The 12,170-nt window shown below is 37.1% G+C and overlaps 2 pseudogenes; one reads left to right on the forward strand and one right to left on the reverse strand.

Annotated features, from left to right (window-relative positions):
• Nucleotides 1–4,209: 4,209 nt before the first annotated feature.
• On the forward strand, nt 4,210–7,625 carry LOC138309641 (uncharacterized; annotated as a pseudogene).
• A 4,057-nt stretch (nt 7,626–11,682) lies between these two features.
• Nucleotides 11,683–12,170, reverse strand: part of LOC138309642 (uncharacterized) — a 972-nt pseudogene continuing 484 nt past the window's right edge.

Below are 12,170 nucleotides of genomic sequence, written 5' to 3' on the forward strand. Positions count from 1 at the left end.
TTTACCATAAGAACTAGACAGAGAAGAACACCCATTAGCCAACCATAGATTATCGTATAATTTTAAACGTTCCAATGATGACGTAAGCAATATTTGACGTCATAGCGAGACCACTTTAACTACACAAAATTAATTCAAATTATGACTGGTAGATGCAGCAGCGTAGTGGGAGTAAATATTGTAAATACAATGTTGACCCTTTCCCCCTCTCTCTCATCCCCTCCACTCCTCTCTCTCTAAAACTGTGATTAAACCCTTGTTCATGTCTGAATCAATTATCTAGTAATTAGCCCCGATTTACATATCTATCTACCCTTACCAACACCCTACAACCCTAACCCCATAGTGTACACCTATTTAGCCTTTTGGAATTTCAAAAGTTCAACACCGCTAACATATGATATTTTTCGCCATCAAAACCAGGAGCAGACGAATCAGTATTTGTCTTCAGTTTCAAAAGATACTTACGTTACATCATTACCATCACTGAGTGGATTAATTTTCCTAATGTATTTTAAGATAAAATATTAAGAAAAATTAATTGGGCCCAAAAAAATTCATATCATTATGTCCCAGCGAATGGGTACACCATGAATCAAAGTTGTTCGTTTCAATTTCATTCCACAGTTTTATAGTGTTATAAGGAATTGTAAAGTGGCTATTGGAGTTATGGTTCCTTCTAAACACATAAATATCATAAAGCAAAATAAACAAAAAAATTACAGGGTATACATTCTATATTGTAACTTATGCTTATACGGTTTCACACATATTTGTCTCTCTATTTGAATGATTTTTACAGTTTAACTCAAACCCTTATGGTTTTTGATAGATAACTGACGAATAAATGACAGGTCAAAATTTCGCTGATTTACGGTACATATAACTTTTTTTTTTCTTTCCACTCAGATCTAATAATATTATTGGGTCGAAATAACCCGCCGTATACATCAAACGGGCCGAGACATTTCGTACCTGCACACAATAGATGTAAACAATAATGTAGACGAACACGTTGTGTTAGTGTTATTTCGGACTGAAGAAGGCCCTATAGTGGCTGAATATATATATTCCATAGAAATGATTTTGATTTTGCTTTGAATTTATTTTGGCCTTTTATTTCGGATTATTAATATACTAGCTTTATACCGTTTTTCCTCATTCTAATAGTATTAGATTTTAATGATAGAATTTTTTTATTTTTTATAAATTAATACATTGATATTATACGTTATGGCAACAATCCTGTGAAAGTTGAGCCAATGAAGCCTGTACTTTATTGATGAATCATGCGTGTCACTGATAAGAACACGATGTCAATCTATGATGTTAGCCTAATGTAAATGTGTCGATATCAATCTTTATATCAGCTGATGACTTAAGTATTGGGTTGGGTTTTATTAGATTACTGTCCTATTTAAAGCCAGGGTCATGTAAGAACATGCCAGGTTTGTTGGTAGAGAAAAGCCGGCATACCCGGAGAAAAACCACCGACCAGCAGTCAGTACCTGTTAACTGCCCCACATGGGATTCGACCCAGAGGTGGAGGGCTTGCGGTAATATGTCGAGACATCTTCACCACTCATCCAGCGGGGTGGCCCTACAGTATTGGAATTTGTATGAACATTTAGTTATGATCCTATGATATATGTGTGTCGTTGACCAGAGAACTCGACGTCAATCTATGTTTACCTTATGTGATTACAAGTAAACAATTTTAAATAAGTTAAGCTGTGTTCATAATTCTCGACGAACTTGATACTTAATACGTTTCAATAATATAATAATTACAGTATCTTGTAAGTCAGATCTGGCAGGACATTCTTACTTTAATTGATATTTCATTTACCCTAAAACTATTTTCCTTCGCGGCTACGCAATTTCGCGATTTTTGTTACAAAACATTTTAGTGGAGATTGAGTTGTGTGGATTAAAGTTGTATGGTCTATCACTTTCGCTCTTTTTGTCATAGTAAGAACTGTATAGGTGCTATACACATTTTTTCTCAGTCTGCCGGAGGTTTAAACTTTCTAATTTTACCACTTTTTATTAAGTTGCAGCACTGGAAGTATTTTAATTATAAAAGTGAAAAATCTTTTTAACGTGTACACGTAAAAAATAGGCTCAAAAGATGCCGAATCATTCCGAACTCTTCCGAACATCGTCGCGACAATCTCGAAGTAACACGAGAGTTGTGAAACCAAGCGAAATGTCAACAATTTTTCGTAAATAAAACACGTGGTCGACCTCAGCAGACTGGATCTACAAAGACAATAATGCTCGCACTTTACAATTTTAGATACACACAATATTGAATTACGGCAAGGTGTGAATTAGATGTTTCAAATACTCGCTCTGTGGACATTAACCAGCACGATTTGCTCATATTAGCCAGAAGGAAAACGTTAACAAACACATGTGCGCTTACGCTAGTTACTTGTAATTGGATCACCACGTGCAGGACGTATGGCCGTCAGTCACGTGAAACGATTCAGAATTCCGACAAAACCCGAAGGTACTGAATATGGCGTAGATTTAGGGTTTTTTATTCAAAACCAGTAATATATGATCCCAAGATTTCGGCTCTTTTATAGACTGACATATGGTTTTGGGAAGGAAAATCATCATTTACATGTCCATATTCAAAAATAAAATGTTAAAACGATATATCGTTCCAGTGAAAATTACATGAAATACAACTTTAAAATAGAAAAAAAAAAAAATAAAATCAAAAACTTTTGGTGCAAGAATTGTGGAAGATATCAACTCACGGAGATAGATTTTACGCACGTTTACCTTGATCGCGAAACTCGCGAAAATTAATCGTACGCGAAAGCAAGTTGGTTTTCTGTACAGCATCATGGATGCTATTTACACTACTGTATTATAAATATTGCATTGTATTGTAAATGAATCGATTTCAATATCATGGCAGCTGTTTTACAAGTATAAAAAAAACATTAGCCTAGCTAACTAACCCCACATTTCATAGAATAGCCATAAAACAGCTTTTGTTTAGTGTTGTAAACCTCAACTCAGGTCAACGATATATACATATATATATTCTTATGTTATATTTGTCTTTAAGAAGTTTTTTATTCAGGAAAAAATTCGGAAAGGAAGTGAATCTTGTTAAAATCATAAATCATATTCTCCGTAGTAGTGCAAATACATTTATTGATTATCAAATTTCATAATATCATAATCATAATAGAAATATAATTCAATGTAAATGTATCTTCAAAATTCGAGGTGTTCTGAAATAAGAAAGATTTTTAAGTGTTCCAGCAAAATTAATGTTTTTGTAATTTATTTTACGTTTAGAGAAAACTTCTTATTATACAGGTCTTTATCACAACGGTGTTTATTCCCTTCAAAAACAAGCGTTCTGACGCCCACTCGATTGTATTGATACAGATTCGCTTGTTGTTTTATTATTGTTGTCTTTCAGATATTTCGTTTTTCGTTTTTATGTTCTTGTTTTCAAAGCGGACATTTTTAGATAGAGAGCCAGGAAGTAAAACAAATTATTTTTTTCAAAGTAAAATTTGCTGTCAAAAATAAAATTGCCGAGTGAATTTGCGACCCGAATTTTGGACCTATTCTTGCTGCAAATATTGCTGAATATCTTTTCATTGTTGGATAATAAAGATATTCAGTACAATTTACAGTAGAAATAGGACCAAATTTAAATAATTAAAGTTTTTTCTGGAATACAATTGGTAATAAAGAACTGAGGTCTAAATCATAACCATATTGATATCAATATTCTTCTTCAAGGCTGTCATGACTGTGACGAAAACTATAAACAGACAATTACTTCATGATGTTCACCTATATATTGGTAAATAAAGACGATTTATATTATGTGTGATGTGTGAATGGAGTGTGCAAAAGAGTTATCTCCCTTAAAATTGTTGTAAAATTTTCTTTTCAAAACTTAAATATAATACTGATTACCGACGTGTACGGTAATCAAAGTTATTGAAGCCATTATGGAAGTTTAGTATGTGTCATACGTAAGGTCACAGGAGTTACCACCCCCTTTGACAGTAGTTAATAATTTAGAGTTATCTCGCTTTGCATAGGAAAGCATTGTATAGAATGTTATCCCAGCATTCTAAGTTAACATCCGGTCATCGACAGATTAGCAAATAAGAGTCACATGCTTGCAGAGAATTTTAATTGTACTGTTCGGATTTCATAAGTATGCCAAAAGAGGTCTTGGAATTAGGAAGCGGCGAGGTCCCGGGGTGGCTTTGTCTCCGCCCCCAGAGAAAAGAAAGGGGGGGAAGGCGAGCAGTTCCCCTCCCAAAAAGGACGGAGACCGCCGCTGGCGAGACCCGGAGGGAGACTCCACGTGGTCAGCTGCCAGAGGTACCAGTAGTAGAGCTAGAGGAGGTACAAGTGGAGGATGGGATTACAGGTATGGGCATAGAGCCCGAACCGCAGATGTTATTAAATGTACATGATAATGGTACCAATAATAGCACTACCCCCGAGATCGAAATTATCCCCCTGAAGTTCGACTCCATCGGTGACCATGTGCCCCGGGCTATAAAACAAAAAATCTGTGGTCACGAGTATATAAATTTGGCCCTTCTTTTAAAGGGCTACTCAGAATTGAATGACTTTTGCACTAGTGCGCCGATGGTTGTCGGATCCAGTGGAATGATAGAGACCCGCCCCCCTACTTGCAAAGAAAAAATACCAAATGTGGAGAAATGGACAGATGCTTTCCACATTTATATGTCCATTTATTTGGAAAGATTCCCCGCTAAGGTGCAGGAACTTTTGCAGTATGTAAAAACAATACGTGGGGCAGCTTGTCAGGGTGTGCTGTGGGTTGGCGAGTGTATGATGAGCAATTAGGGCTCGTCTTAGTCAATCTCCTGGTTTAGCATGGAACCAAATTAATTCAAACCTTTGGCTCCGGGTAATGACCCCTCAAGCCGGTGGAATGGGGAAGAACAATGTGGTCAAGGGAGGTAACAAGGAGTGGGGTGGGAAACATTCCAAGCCATCACCTTCCTTTGGCTTCAATAGGGGTAAATGTACGTATAGTAACTGCAGGTACACTCATGTTTGCAGTATTTGTGCTGCTGACCATATTGCATTGCAGTGCACCAAGTCTTTTCGGCCCTCAGCTGCAAGTTCCAGTCAAGGAAAAAAACCCATGGCAGTGTCCAGTCTGGGAAAAACCCCAATAAATAGTGAGAAATTAAAATAGGAATTGCTTGATTACCCAAACCATCAAATCACACAGGAGCTTGTTGACGGTTTTTCAGAGGGATTTCCTTTGCATTTATCAGGGTATTAGGGAGGATACTGATTCAGTCAGACAGAATGTCAATATGGCCCTTAAAAAAGTTTTAAAAAAGGTGGATCTTGGAAGGGTTGCCGGTCCATTTAAGGAAAGACCTTTACCAAATTTGAGACTTTCTCCTTTAGGTCTGATTCCAAAGAGTACACCGGGTGAGTTTCGTTTAATTCACCACTTGTCACATCCTAAAGATAATTCGGTTAATTCTGGTATCGATTCGGATTTGTGTTCTGTTCAGTATACCAAATTTGATGCGGCGATTGAATTGGTCCAAAATTTAGGTCAAGGGGCTTTATCAGCAGAATCCGATATCAAATCAGCTTTTAGGTTACTGCCAATATCTCCACAAGACTTTGATTTATTGGGATTTAAGCTTCAGGGTTATTATTATTTTGATAAATGCTTACCGATGGGATGTTCATTATCATGCAGCTTATTTGAGAAATTTTCAAGTGCTTTAGAATGGATAGTTCAAAATAAATCAGGAAAACGACCTGTATTACATTATCTTGATGATTTCCTTTTTGGAGGTAAAGCTGCTTCCACCCAATGTAAGGATTTATTGGAATGTTTCTTAGCTTCTTGTGAAAACCTGGGAGTCCCTATTGCTGAGGAAAAGACGTTAGGCCCTTGCACTGTGTTATGTTTCCTAGGTTTAGAAATTGATACTGTAAATCTTACAATTAAAATCCCTGCAGCTAAAGTAGTTGAGATTTGTGAGAAGCTAGAAAATGTGTTCTCAAAGCAGAAAGTAACTTTAAGGGAAATGCAGTCGTTGATTGGGGCATTACATTTTGCTTGTAGGGCTGTAAGACCTGGGCGGACTTTTTGTCGACGTCTAATTAATTCAATTAAGGGTTTAACTCAGCCCCATCATCGCATTCGGGTTACTGGGGAAGTCAAGCAAGATATTGAGGCATGGTTATATTTCTTTAAGGGTTTTAATGGAGTTTCAGTGTTTCTAAACAAGGAATGGGAGAGTTCTCAGGATTTGTGTTTGTACACTGACAGCGCTGGGGGCCCAGGAATGGGGTTTGGGGCCTTTTATAATGGTAAGTGGTGTTTTGGAGTATGGCCAGTCAAATGGCATGATCAGGGCTTAACCAGAAGTATTACACTGCTTGAATTTTCCCCAATTTTAGTGGCCGTAGTTGTTTGGGGGGAATTACTAACTAATAATAAGATATTGTTTAGGTCAAACAATACAGGAGTAGTAAGCATCATTAATTCTCTAACATCTAAGTCAGATCTGGTTATGAAACTAGTCCGGTCATTTGTTTTAAGATGTTTAAAATTTAACATATTGTGTAAATGTTCACATATCCCTGGTGCTGATAACACTGTTGCTGATTCAATTTCACGTTTGCAGTGGGACAGATTCTTCCAGTTAGCTCCAGGCGCAGAACGGGAGCCACATATGGTGCCAAACCATCTATGGGAAATCTTCAATTAGAGATTGAGACTTTAATTCAGGGGTAGTTTGTCCAATAATACAAAGCAGGCATACAGTACAGGCCTGTCATCTTTTAAAAAATTTCCGAGAGTTATACAGGCTATCTGAGATGTGGCCTGTGCCTATCAATCATTTGCTACAATATGTGGCTTATTTATCTATCAGTGGAGCATCCCCTAGCACTACACAAACTTACTTGTCAGGTATAAGTTACCACCACAAAATTAAGGGGTGGGGGGATCCTGCAAAACAATTTTTAGTACAGAAAGTTATGGAAGGTTATAGGCGTACAAAGGCATCTCCTGATGTGCGAGCTCCAATTACCTTAGATTACCGTTTGTCTGCACTTCAACATATGAAACAAGTTTATTTCGTGTGGCCTTCCTGTTAGCCTTTTTGGTTTTATGAGGGTTGGTGAACTTACTAGTACTGCTAATTCAGATCATGCAGTGGGACTATCAGATGTGTCTTTAAATGATCAGGAGGTGACATTAAAACTAACCCACTCAAAAACAGATCAGACAGGTAAGGGTCATATTTTGGTTATCAGTGCTTGTCCAGATTTATCATTGTGCCCGGTTAAGGCAACATCAGCATTCCTTAGGATACGTCCTAAATCTCTAACTCGTGAATTTCTTTGCCATGCTAGTGGAAGGTCATTGTCGCGTTACCAATTTTCAGCAGTTTTGAAGAAAACATTGCAGTTCGCTAATGTCCCAGCTGCCAATTTTAAAAACTCACAGTTTTCGCATAGGGGCGGCGTCTGCGGCTTCGTTGCAGGGAACTCCGGATGAACAGATAAAAGTGCTGGGGCCGCTGGAAGTCGGCATGTTTTCAGAGATACATACGTATTAGTGCTCCAACATTGTTATGCCGTGAGCTGTTTATTACTGCTTGTTTAAGGACATATAGGGATTGGATTTCGTTTTTATGTTAACCATGCTTGTATGGAGCAATTCCTCTAAGAATATATTCTATGGGGCGCGTTAGCGCCCCATATTGAATATATTCTTAGAGGAATTGCTCCATACAAGCATGGTTAACATAAAAACGAAATCCAATCTCTATATTTACACTCACAAGACTTTTCTTTTATATCTTATGCAATAAAATCGTCATTTGAAAGTGACGTAATTATTCAATAAAAGTCGGTCAAAAGTGGGAGGAGCTTACACAATTGAACAGCGAATGATGACTCTTCATGTAGGATAGAATTATTCATCCGCGACGAAAAAAAATTCAATATTTTAATGTAAAATGAACATGACAAACAGAGTAAATTTCAGTGATAATTTTATTTAATCATATCAGAACTTTAAATAGGTATTCAATTTTGCTAAAAGTTAATACATAGCGTAATAACATAAAGTATTTGTACTCGGCCACATGTGTGAACTCGGTGACCGTTATTGTGAAGCGAGGCGAGGCTGACGCACGCTTACACACTGGAGTTTTCCGAAGTTGTCAAAACACCGATGTTCAAGTAGCTAAATTTGTTTGAGATTGTCGTCTGACTTGACGATATTACATCCTTCGGAGCCATGTGATTATATAATCTACGCTTAGATCCATCGCCATCTATAGATGAAACAACTTCACTTGTGTTCGATGGATACAATGTATTTGTGGTGACGTGTGACTGTCAACACGTGGATTACAAGCGGTGCATGTTTTATAATACACATGATTAATTTCTCAAAGAACAAAGACAAGAGAATATGTTTATAACTGACCTATCTCTGTCAGAGGGTCTCAAGCCCGTCAACCCCAAAGAATCGATCGTAGGACACAGGCACAGAGGTAATGTTTACATTTGACATCCATCATTTTTAACAAAAATGAAAGCGCTGCACGTCGCCCGGTCGGGATATTTTTCCCGTTTCTTTATACAATTGTTAATTTTTAAAATGTTTGTATCATATATAAATATAAGACATATATGTATTGTTTACATTTTCCCCAAATTCTATGAAAAACAGCAATATACACGTAATGTTACGTCAAAATGTAAACAAAGCCATGTGTTTCTTTTTAAAAAAAAAGTAGCCCCTTTACGTTGCATAGAATATTTTCATACGCAAGTTCAAAGTTCAATGTTACCATGCAGTTATGGTAAACAAAATCGGCTAGTACTTACGTATAGTGATCAAGCCTAGCAAGTGTAAATATACTTTAATTAACCAGTAGCGTTGTTCGTTTTTGTGTATATGCTGTAATAGAGTAGGACAGATGCAAATATTGTAAGTTCATTACAGATGTGTGGATCATTGGTCTTCATTAGTTTATTGGGCAGAGAAGAGGGCAATACAGAGACTGAACAACAACATTCGTCTTGAGAATATTAAAGTAGACATTACATGGACAGGTATTCGGGGTATGCATTGGCGGGATTTAATCCCTAAGGTTCGTCAGATGTTGTCAGTCAGTCAGGCAGGTCCCCCTTCTATGATGATATTATATTTGGGCTCCAATGATTTAGTTGACCGCCCATGTGCCGAGTTACAAGAGGCAATTGCAAATGATATCCAATTGCTCCACCAGCTATGCCCGAAGACTGTCCTGGTCTGGTCAGATGTTTTGTGTAGTTGTTTTGGTTTGGGGCTGGGAATTTGAGAGCAGTTGAGAGAAAGCGGGCACGGATAAATAGGAAAGGTAGAAAAGTAGTGAGAGCCTTTGGGGGAAAAATCATACACCATACAGAAATATATTTTGATTGTCCAGGCCTGTTTCGTAAGGATGGTACTCATTTGTCTGATATTGGTAATGATATATTTTATAAACTGATTTTCAATCAGCACTTGAGACATTCGTGAAAACAAATGCTATAGCTTTTTATTTGCTAAAATTAAAGGGCGTAGGGCATTTGTTGTTGCCAGATTTGGCAGTAAGCTGTAAGTATTATTGTCTCGTATTAATGGACGATTCATGTGTGAGCTTTTCCTGGTGAGGACATGTTATGCCAGTGTGCTCAACAACAAAAAATTGGTGAAGAGTTAAAATTAAACTACGCTTACTTTAAAGTGTGCAATTCATCAATTTAACAACATTGATAGCGAAGTTCATTTGGTATTAACAGGACTTTAACAGAAGTGAGTGATACTACATCATCTACATGGGAAAGAATATCAATGTGACTATGATAATTCCATGTTTTGTTTGTTTTCTTTTCTCACAGGTTTGCTGTTTTTACATTAGCGGAATTCTGGCAAGTTGGCGGCAGCATGTGTCAATAAGCAAATTCCCCTTTCATTTTTTAAGTGGTACGGGTATACAGGGTAGGTATGCCTGCTTGGTTTCCCAAGGGACATAATCAGGAGGTTAGTGATTAACGGGGAGGTAACTCTGCAAGAGATGGATGTGATAGATCCAGTTTGGGTTGTTGGATTTGGGAGCCATCACTGTGTTTCATAGGCAACTGCTTTGGAAGCCACACCAGCATGGGGTGCTTACACAAGTGTTGTGTTAGCCTCGTTTCCAGGGTACAGCCCTATTGTGTTGCCTTGTTTGTTGCTCTTTATGCTGGTTGGCTTTCAGCCTTTGTGCTGTTTGTAGGGTAATCCTTGCTGGTGAGCAGTTCAGCAGTTTGGCTGGACACTTTGCTAGTGGGCATTCGGCTGGAGATATCTGTTCTCTTGTAGAGTTTCAGGTTTATTTAATGTTATGGGATTTCCGCCTTCGGTCCTCTGTGTTGGGGCCACTTCGTCAGGTTTAACGATCGTGGTTGTCGCAGACTACACTGGAATGTCACATTACAAATTTTATTGAACTGGCGTCTCGGGTGCTTAAGATGTCTTTGGGTTATGGGTTGATCAGTTAGATTTTATTGTCTGAAGTGTTTGTCATTTATTGTAATATCAATGAATAACAAAGGCCAGTTTTTAAGTATAAATGTTATTATTAAGAAATCATCAGAGTTAACTTACAATATGCAATATACAATATAATAGCAACCTCATGAAATCTCTGACTAGAATAAGTGAAGTTCAAAGAACAACTTTAACTTGCAACTAATATAAGAGTACGAGCCTCAATCCATCCACAGATAAACTCACAATAACATATGAATTAACAGAGAGAACATAGAAACTCTCTCTAGGGATAATAAATAATATAAGTAATATTGATTCTTTGGTATAAATAGCTAAAACTATAATCCCCAATAAAGAGGTTAAGTTAATAATATTGGGAAATAATTACAGATAAACAGATTTATTAAGAGAGAATAGATCGCCGTTGTCCTATGATAGTGTTATCAAAGTACCAAAGTATCGTTACTATATTCTAATAACAATTTCTATAATTCCACTAGTTAAAAGTCACTATCATTAAATGTGATAACCTATCACTGGCCTATTATATAAGAGTAATAGTGCTATATAACGATATAAACTAATACTGGCTTATATATAGATAGACAATACTTAATAATTTTTAAGGCAACACGAATCGTGATGCAGAATAAAATCCAATAAAGTAGCATGTATGTAATTACTTTACTAGTAAGATATGTCACCAAGTAATAACCATTACGTACATTTCTATTCAATACGACTAGCGAGGGACCACCAAAATGGTTGGTATCAAAATAGCACATTTCCGATTTATCAGTCGGTTGTTATCAAATAGGAATGTGAATTATCCCAAAGCAACGTTAGAAAAGTGATAGGCGTATCATTCTGTTTTCGGAACAGTTGGAATTATGAAGATACCTCTTACAGTATATTTTATTAATGTTATTATATATTATGTAAGTTGATAAGTATATATTGACAAGTTGCATATGGGCAATCGTACTAAACGATGTCAGAACTTCATATCTAGCTCGTTGGCAGAATTTCGAGTAAAAAATGAAGACAGCGGAGAGAATCGGTCGTTTGTACTAAGGCAGGTATTCAAATCTACTTTTTTATACGTAACAAGTGAGTGTTAAATGGCCAGTTTTCTGCTCGCCAAATTTTCCTATAGGAAAGATATCCATCATTGTATACCTTGAACACGGTATTATTTTACCGTTTTTTCCATCAATAAAGACCGTCAATTTTATCCGGCGATTAGTATATCACATTCCGTCAATATATAAAAATCTAGAAGTTGTTTCAGAAAGCCTTCAGTCTCCTCATTGAAATATGGCTTATCTATAAGTGTTATTTTCCCTGGTGTATCAACCAAGTTTCCAGGGTAACGATATTTCGCGATTTTCTTCCTTCTAGTGGTGTCAGAGGCCACACATAAGTCGTACTCCTCCAGGATCAGTGAGTCGAAGAAATCCCAGATTGGTTTCGGGGGTAGTTGGTTCTTACTAGGTCCATCTCCAGGCATGTTTTGATTAGACCCTCGACGTACGTGGGCACAGGCAATTTTGCTATGGGTTCTCTGAGCAGTATAATACTGGTA

This window comes from Argopecten irradians, chromosome 15 (genome assembly GCF_041381155.1).
Source record: "Argopecten irradians isolate NY chromosome 15, Ai_NY, whole genome shotgun sequence".
NCBI classification, from domain to species: domain Eukaryota; kingdom Metazoa; phylum Mollusca; class Bivalvia; order Pectinida; family Pectinidae; genus Argopecten; species Argopecten irradians.